This window comes from Sitophilus oryzae, unplaced genomic scaffold, assembly GCF_002938485.1.
Source record: "Sitophilus oryzae breed Bouriz unplaced genomic scaffold, Soryzae_2.0 scaffold_738_pilon_pilon, whole genome shotgun sequence".
Classification (NCBI taxonomy): Eukaryota; Metazoa; Arthropoda; class Insecta; order Coleoptera; family Curculionidae; genus Sitophilus; species Sitophilus oryzae.
Genome location: NW_022147349.1, coordinates 806,026 through 816,023, shown reverse-complemented (window position 1 = coordinate 816,023; position 9,998 = coordinate 806,026). Strand labels below are relative to the sequence as shown.

The window sequence follows — 9,998 nt, the reverse complement described above, 5'->3', positions numbered from 1 at the left end:
TAATAAACACTACCTTGTAATTTATCAAGTTGATCATCAATTCTAGGTAGTGGGTACCTATCTTTTACAGTTAAGTGGTTTAATTTCCTATAATCTATGCACATTCGTTTTTCACCATTCTTTTTCTTTACTAATAAGCACTGGCGATGAATAGGGGTGAGCTCGATTCACAGCGAATGATATTATTTTAAGTAAATCAGCAACGATTACACTTACTTCCTGTTGTTCGCTTTTAGACATGTGGTATGGTCTATAAACGAATGGGGTATCTTGTTGTAATTCAATCGATATTTCCGCAGATCTTGCACACCCTAGTTCGTCAGTGGTCTTAGCAAAACACCCTCTATATCTATTTAATAATCTAGTAATCTCTTTTTATTCACCGGTCTTGACCGTGACCTATAGTGATGTCATCAAAGGTCAACGGTGACAGATTCATAATATCTACACGCTGTACTGTAGCTTTAGAGTCATTTACCTCTTTTATGCACGGCCAGCCTCTAGCAATAGGTCTCTTTTTGCTTATCTCTACGCTACGATTAGACAAATTTATAACAGGAATAACTGTGGAATGATCACTACTAAATCTTAGTATAGTATGCGGTATACAATATTCTTGCCCTTCGTTCATACGGATACTAGCCTCTATGTATAGATCTCCGACAAAGTCAGTGCTAACAGGAATATGCGCCCAAAACCCTGGTGGAATTTCGATGTTAGATTTGGGCCATATTTTAATTTTCTGTGAACTTTCGCCGAACTGTTCAATATCGGGTAATTTTGAAAATAATTTTAAAGTTTCGGCATCTTTAAAAATAGCAATTTTTTTTATAATATAAAAAACCAAGGTCTTTGCATTTAATTTTATATTATCTATAAAAAAAACATAAAGTTCGATTATTTACAGTTACATCTTTATAGTATTTTTTTGCCTGATATTTACGTCTTTTTGGGTCAGTACCTGCGTAAAGCCCTTTTTCCTAACACAGAAACTAGTCGCCAGATGTTTTACGCCCTTGATTATTATCGGTCTTTGTTTGGATGATCACGTCTTAAGTGACCGTACTTTTTACCATTATACAGTAGCTTTGGTTTACCTTTTGGTCTATTAAATTTATTGAATATTAAATTTATTATCTTTTTTTTGTCAAGCTTTGATCGCATACTCGAATGTTTTACATAACTTTCATCTACCTCTTTCGTTTTATAGCTGTGCGCATAATAAAATGAACTGAACACTATCCGCGGATTTTTTTTTTTTTAGAAGTTTTAGATTTGTTAACATGAGTCTGAATGAGTCTGAATCTTGAATCTGAATTAGTTTGAATCCCACTTCTGAAATTTAGCTGTAAGATTTTTTTTTGTTTACTTTCTTTATAAAATAATAAACAATCTAAACAACTAACAAAACCATAACTCGTGACAGGATAATTAAAATGTTTTAAAGTATTATATTGTCAGGAAAACAAATATATAATAAATACAGACTCACAAAATAATCCCTGAAGCATTGACCCTGAGCGGAGGCGTACTTTAATACCTGTCACAATTAAAAGTAAGGATAAGTGTCCAGTTCATAATTCCGACCTACTTAACTGCTATATGCCGATATTGTTTTGCCCTAACCACCTATTATTTATTTTCTATTTATCTTACTAGATGGACTAATTTATCTGTCTCTCTCAATACAAGATTTACAAACATATCTATGCAAATGCACTGCTTGGCCTTCCGCCCACGCACCCCCTGATGGCGCGGACTCCAGAGTAATCAGCCGCACGGGCAACAGAATAAACACAACATATCGATACCGAGATTCGAGGACCCTGGGGCCTGTTCCCGCCGCTGAAGACCCGGAGGTACCGTCCCAGACATAATAATAATGTCCGTTGTCACACGGCGTACGGAATCCCAGATCCCTGCCGTGTGCGACGTTGCGACATTACGAGGATTCGCGTCCCTGCTACTATGACATTACGGGATCCTAGATCCTGCCAAGCAACATTATCGGGCCTATCCTTGCGCTTCCTCAAGTTAAGCAGTACTAACTCTACTGAGAACAGAAATTCACTAATCCACCTAAAGCTTACGTGGCTATCATATTAACTAATTGGGTACTTTATAAAGAACTATCCAATCTCTCTCTCTCTCTCAATACAAGATTTACTTATCTCATCAAATACTAACGTACTGTCTTGCCCCCGTCCACGCCCCCCCGTGGCACGGTCTAGACGAACCAGAAGACCCGGATACAGCGGCTGAATCTCTCGGGGTCCCGCTCCCGCATCTGGTTACGCCCAGAGGCACAACAAAAAACCGGTGATAACCAGGATTTTACTCCCTACACCGTTGCGACATTACGAGGAATCGCGTCCCTGCTACTATGACATTACGGGATCCCAGATCCTGCCAAGCAACATTAACGGGCCTATCCTTGCGCTTCTCCTGACTAGACAGCACCGACTCTACAGAGTAAAGAGATTCAATAGCCTATCTAAACAAAGCTCACGTAGCTGCCGCATCGGTATACCGCCGCACTACTTAATAGCTAACCCTATCTAACTTTCATATTCTATATTTTGACCTAGCTAATGTATACGGCGCAGTTATTTAATGTAATATTGTATTGTACGCAAATGATATCTAACTAAACGCACCAATATATTTATCAAAATATTCATGATCCTAATTAATTAATAAACTACGACACTTAGTGAGATGTACTCACCCTGCTTTCTGCTTATATCACTGCACTAACTAACTAGTGCTTTACTTTAACTGATACACTATTCACGCCACCGCACTCAAAACTGTACTGTGCGTCGGAATATGTGTATTTTTTTTCTACGATAGGTAATATTCTCAAACTTTCTTTTTCGAAACAGAATTGTTTCGACCAATCATCGTTCGATTTTGAACGCTTTTCTAGGAATACTTTTACCCCTAAATCGGAGCGCAGGACGCCCATAAATCAGATATGGCGTGACATGCTTGAGACGCAGAAATACTTAACAGGCACAAACTCTTAATATGTGTCGTTTTAAAACCTATGTTAAAAGCATAGTTAAAAGAAATATTATTGGGAAAATAAACTCACGTTATAGAAGAGAAGACATTGTTTCGTCGAAGTGTGCAGGAGCTTCAAATGAAAATGTTGTCACGCAATGCCTAGTCAAATTCTGAATATTCTAAAGGTACAGTACGGTCAGAGTACAGTGAAAAGAAATATTAATAACTTATTCGCTATCCAACAACGACAAATTGCCGACTTAGCGAAACAAACAAAGATGGCGATGATATCATCATCGTATTTGAAGCCAACGCCTATGGAGTCTAAAAGGAGGAGGCGAATCGAACGCAAAAATTATGGGCCCAGTTTTTGAGATCTAAATGAAGTTCGAAAATCGCCGTTAGGGGCGCTTGTGATGATTGGGATACTAGAAATACACAGCTTCTTATGGCAAGAATAACTATTTTGTTATAAATTATAGAGCCAAGTTAATATTTGGGCATATTTTTAACAGAGTTAGCTTTTAGAAACGTGGTTTTCTAATTGAGCAATGTGCGTGGCTAAAATTGTGAATACAAAACCTTAAATTTGAGGTTGAAAAGTTAGTTAGGTTATATTAGATGCCGGTTTAATATATCCTTTTTCTAAGTTGATATTATAAAAATGTTTTATTATGTGGTTCTTTTAGTGCATACACGACCGAAGAAACATATAAGCTGCTAAAATAAATCTTCCCTAGAACTGTTGTACAAAAAGATAGAAGTTCCAGCAACAAATATCACCAGTTCGACCTTTGATTTGATGTAAACAGTAATTGTTTCTTGATGAGAAATACGAATGAAATAGTTTATGGTGTGATTGTGTTAATGTTTTATTAATAGTTTTGTTGATGCAGTTTAAAGGTTCATAGTTTTTCATTAAAACATTTTAAATTGACATGTTTACATGCAGTTTAGTGTGATACAATTTTAATAAACATTAAAATCTTTCGAACTAGTAGTGGTTTTATGGCGATTGACAGATTGAATAACGAAAATTAAGAGTATTTTATCAGGAATAACTTAATCATAAATGGAAACTGAAGACGAACGTTACCATTGCACCCTTTGATCGGTGTTATCTATTCCATAACTTTTATAGCTGAAACTAGAGTGTAGGTATATTGAGCTGAAACGTTTCCTGTGTTCAATAGCGTTTTTTCTAGCGTTGAATTTTAGTTTTAATGTCATTAGCAAAGTTTTGCAAATTGTCACTGTTTCGTAGACAATTAAATTCAAGATATATTATATTCAATGTCACCTAATAATTGTAAAGGTTTTTCTATTGATATTCACTTTATTAATATAAGGTAGGTTTGTAAATAAAATATTAATGAATAAATAATGTACTCAGTTTATTTCAAAAGCACAAAAATACAGAGTTGTGAATATGTATATACGCTGACTTATTTCATCATATAAATATTTATTTAGCAATATTAATACATTACAACAAACAGCATCTTTGCTGCTAAGTGTCTTGTCTGATCTGGGTATCGCCTTTTGCCACTGCTGTAGCAAGCTAGGATCCTAATAAAAGATATATAATTGTTAAATAAAATAAAAAAAAAACATTTTTCACTATTAAAGCTGTTATTTTGAGAATACGGTGATCTTGAATATCAAATATTTAATATTCACTTTCAATAGCACTGATCAAACTGTGGTTAATATAGGTACATGTCAACAGGTAATTTAGCACCTAGTAAGTATTAAATTATTTTAATTTTATAAGCTCTCAGGCCTCCTAGGTTATGTTATACACATGTTGATTTTAAGCTATATTCCTATTAATTTGGTTTTTATAATTTAATCTGTACACTGACAGTATATAATTTTAATGTTTTTTCTTAACATCTATCCATAATTTTTATAAATAAATAGTCATACTACTTACATTAGGACCTTTGAAAAGGCTTGGGTTTCTTTCACCCAGTTCTTTATTTGCCTTGTTTTTATTGGGATTCCCACTTGTACAGCCAGGTACAAAGCAATTTCTACCACGACTAATTGTTGTACTGCTAAAAATTCAGTAAATTAACTATAAATTTTATTAAAAACACAATTAAATCGTATACTAACAATGAAAATGTAGTATCCCAGTCGATCGCAGTGCCTCTGCTGTCAAACCGAGGAAGCTGCTTAAAAGTGGGGACAGAAATTTCAAATTTGCCCATTGCCGATAAATCTCCTTTTTTAAGCCCTCCATACCAACGCCTCACCTATCCGTAACCGTAGCAGATGTATCTAGTGCGCAAGCTTCATTTTGTTACACAACCTGTAAACGAGCAATCTACGAAACTACGATCAAGGCAACAGCGTATACGCAATTCACGAATGGCTGAAAGACTACGAAGTGTGACGAAATTCTTTGAAATACAACGAAGTTAAAGACCGAGTCGGACCGAGTCAACGATAAGATGACGATTATTAAACAAGCAAGACTTTAAAAACATAGAGTAATCAATACTGTCGCCGAACGCCGGACGGTTATGATGACCTCATCACCGCTTTTTCCGAGAGAGATGGCGAGAGCTCAGGCAACTGTTATTGCTGAGCACAGAAAACAAACTTGGATCACGGTGCTTCCCGCTGCTTGCCGCTGCAGAAGATAAACACAATCCATTCGAGAGTTTGTCACATACCAGATGTGTTACGTCATGGATCAAGTTCCAGATTATTGGTTCCTCAGATTTTTCCGACGCGATTCCACCGATGTCGTCAATCCGGACAAGGCCATTGCAGAAGCCGAAGGACGATTGGAAAATAACCCGAATAAGCGAGCTCAGCACTTTTATGTCTAGCACAGATAAACTGATTTGTTTACCTTCCGAACAAAAGTTGAATGTATTTAAAAAGTTAATAATAATGAGTATATTAGTAATCAAGCTATTTTTATTTGTTTATGGTTGGAGACCTGGACATGACCATGGAAGATTCTCAGATGGCAGGCATGGAATGCAGTTGCAGTTCATTCCTCAACGCCAGATATGCGCTGCGTCAGGAAGATCAGCGGCGGCGGACCAATGTGACGGCTCATAAACAACTCCAACCATGGCCTTCCACAATATAAAGAAAAAGTTAGTAACAGACCATTTATTTGACTTACAGTCTTACAAATGATTTAATTTAATTCTTACTGGGAATGTAAGAATTGGTAATTTAATTAGTTGCCAGACAAAACTTATTTGAATTAACTTACAGTCTTCTGAACGATTGAATTTAATTCTTTCTTCTCATTTAATAAGTTGTCATTTAAAAACTTGAATAGTTAATCAATACGAGAAAAATAATAATACCATAATTAGTTTTATATTTCAACGAAAATAGTGGCAGTCAGTTTCCTTCCTAGTTGTTAATTGTTAATACGCCAATATATTGCCAGAGTTTGTTTCGACAGTTTATACAGATTGTTTAATAATAGACTACCAAGTTATGAAGCATATTCAAATTGCTAAAATAATTTAAAGATACAATTGAACTAGTTTATTTCGGACAGTTGGAACCGAATGCTAAAAAATGTTCTCACACTAGTACTCACTTTCTCTTTGTATTTTAAAAAATAAAGTAATATGTCTTCTTTTGACATAAAACATTATTCAAAACAAAAATCATTAACCACTTTACACTTATTGACAAAATTACCTTTATGTGATTTTCAAGGAAATTACATAATTTTCATAAAAATAGCAGAATCTGCATTGAACTTACAAATAACCTAAGGAATATCACCCCTTTTATGAGTTCAATTCTGGCGTCCTTTGACGTGACTAAGACTTGTTTTCTAATATGCCAAATAAAGATTAGTATCAATAATTCAATTAATTTAGAAATGAAAGCAACATTATGCAAAAATGTAAGATTAACATTATCATTTAACAATAAAAGTTTTGGAACTTTTTAAGCTACGCATGAACGAAAATTGTTTTTCAAGATTATAACTTTTCACAATCTGCTTTTCACTTTTCAAAATTATAACATCTTGATATTTTATTCTCTTGTATAAAAATGTAGATCATGTTCTTATCTTCTTTCAAATCAGTTGAATAATGTTCATCATAATATAGAATTCAGTTTAGGAAGTGAGAAGATAGTAAAATTAAATTTCTTAGTTCTAACAATGTTAAAAGTAGACCAGAAATTAGAATTTGATATCTTGAAAAAGTTGATGTTTACAAAAGTTACAATATCTCATAATTTTAAACATTCAATACAACATAAATTAGCAGCGTATAAATCAATGCTTCATTGAGCATTTGCTCTCGCACTAAGCTACTATTAGAACTAAAGAATAAGAAACAATATAATAGATTTAATAAAAACAATAAATAAAATAATAAGAAACTAAATAATATAACAGTAGCATTTAAACCGTCTCAAATCATATCAAATTTACTTTTAAAGAAAAACAAAAACAAAACCCTAAACACTATCAGGCAATTTATAAGTTAAACTGTTCAGAATGCAATATCTGCTATATAGGCCAGACCCGTAGAAATGTTGAAAGTAGATTCAAAGTTCAAAGAAAAAAAAAAGAACATCTTTTATATAAAAAAAATGTCTAAGATTTCGTCTATAAGAACAGTATAAAGCACACAAATATTGTTTTAGAGCAAATAAAGGCACAAAGTTTAATTTCTTATTTTGTGGTAAATCTTTATTTTAAAAAGTTTCTCGCTACTGTGCTTATATTCGACAAAATGCAACTCCACAGTTTTTAGTTAATATTCGGTGACGCAGAGCTGGGAACAGTTCGAAGCTTATCAGTTCGAGATGCATTTTATAAGGCAAAGCATTTTTTTTGTTGTTTATTTTAGAGACGCGCAAGCTGCACGAGTTTATGTTTTCTTTTGAAGAATAATTTTGGATAATTATATGCAATAAAACGTTTATGCAAAATGATAGAAATTAGGGAATCAATTTATGTCTACTTGATTGATTTGTTTTTAAGCGTTTCAAAAGAAAATACTTCTCTTTTCAAAAATAATTAAAATAACTTATTGTAGGAATTTTTAGATAGTGGTGTGCCTACTAACAGAATTGATTAAAACATTGTAAGAAAATATTATAAAACTTGTACCTAAGCCTGTAGTAAAAAAAATTGTGTTTTTATTTTTGGCTAGACAATCGAAAGGCATTCGTTGAGAAAGCGATGTAAAATTGCAGTATTCATAATGTAATAGTATTCTGTAAACTTTGGTAATAAACTTTGGTAATAGTTGATTCCACATATAACATGGTTAGCATGTTGTAGAATGTAAAGAATGGATAAAATGTTAAATGATATAGAACTAGTTTTCCAAAATATAAGAGGCATTGACTGTTAGGAATGGACTTGACTGACAATTTCATGATAAATTAAACTGAAATCAGAAAGAAGAATTCTTTTTACTCTTATTTCTTAATAGTAAAAAAAATAAAATAGCACCTCCCGCTATAAATTAAAATAAATAATTAAATGGTTGTACTGCTAATATTCAAAATTTATTTGAGTAGTTATACTATTCAAGGAGAAAAATAATACTATAATAAAGTCATATTATAGTGAAAATAGCAGTAGTCGAGATAAGATAAATAAAAAAAAATAAATTACGAAAAAAAAAGGAACTACTGTAAATTATTTATGATAATAAAACTAGAATTTATTTTGTAAAACAGACATTTCCGTTAAATAATAAAAGTATTTTAGCTTGGTTTAAAATCAGCAAGTAGAGGAAAGTAATGACAATTCATTATAGAGAAAAAAAAAAATCGAAGTGATATGACTTTTATTTCTATGAAGTTTCTGATGATTTATAATTGAGTGAACAATAATTTTTACTTGTTATAGTAATTATTAGACTGTAATAATTGATTTGGTAAAAAAAATGCATTCCCAGTAAGTAATGCCAGTTCTTAGCATGTTAAAAATATTTTAACGTGTCTAAAGTATTTAAGTAAAAATAATGGCAATTCCATTAAAAAAAAAGAAGAAAAAAAAAAGAAAAAAAAAGGTTGATATTCACAGTTGTCTGTGAATAATAAGCTAATGGCGATCCCATTATGAAAGAAAGAAAAATAATATAATGATGTTATCACATGCTGGGAATGGTGGTGGAATGATAGTGATATTATCTACCATTATTTTTAGCATGTGCATAATGATGGTTTATAGTAATTAAACTATAAATTATTGTGTAAATAACAGGCAATCCCATTGAGCAATGAAAGTATTTTGGCATGGCTAAAATATTTAAGCAATGTAAAGCAATGGCATTCCCATTGTAAAAGAGGAAAAAGAAATAATAGTGATATTATTTGCTATTGTTTCTTAACCTTTAGTAAAAATGTGTGCTGAGTGATGATTTATAGTAATTGAACTATAAATTATTTAAGAAGAGGGAATCATAGTGATATTCACTATTATTCCTGAATAGTAAAATAATGGCAATCCCATAATGAAAAAAAAAATGATTTCATTACTGTATTAGGTAACCACTTTTGAAGTATTTTGAATTTTATGTTTATTTTTGTTTTATAGTAATTATTGTTTCATAACAGTAGAAAGAAAGAAATTATAGTAATACTATGATATCTGAGAAGTAAAATTAATGACTGTTCAATATGGACAGTATCAAGCAAAATAAACATAAACAAAGTGCGTTATTCATTATGAGTAACGAGTAAAACATTTCTTAAAATACAAAGCATAGAAAAGTTCTGTTGCCTGCTTTCTATATTTCAGAGACGGCGCGAGGACGCTCCGGAACAGGATGGCCGTGTTAGATATCAGTCGATATCAGGAAGACCGAAGCGATCCAGAGCCAAAGTAACTGCTCCGCGTATGCGTGGATCAGGGGGCTACGAAGCTACGAGCTACACACTGCAGGGAGTGGTGTCGCGACGGCGCCAACTCCGACAGTACGAGAACAGCAGTACGACCGTACTCGTCTCTATTTAACATACAAGTT

General features: G+C 32.9%; 1 long non-coding RNA gene across 1 annotated transcript; it reads left to right on the top strand.

The window, feature by feature from the left end:
* Window positions 1–3,551: 3,551 nt before the first annotated feature.
* On the top strand, window positions 3,552–3,765 carry LOC115888411. Its single transcript, XR_004051250.1, has 2 exons — window positions 3,552–3,611; window positions 3,699–3,765. It is a non-coding gene; the product is annotated as an uncharacterized LOC115888411 (long non-coding RNA).
* The last annotated feature ends 6,233 nt before the right edge of the window (window positions 3,766–9,998 follow it).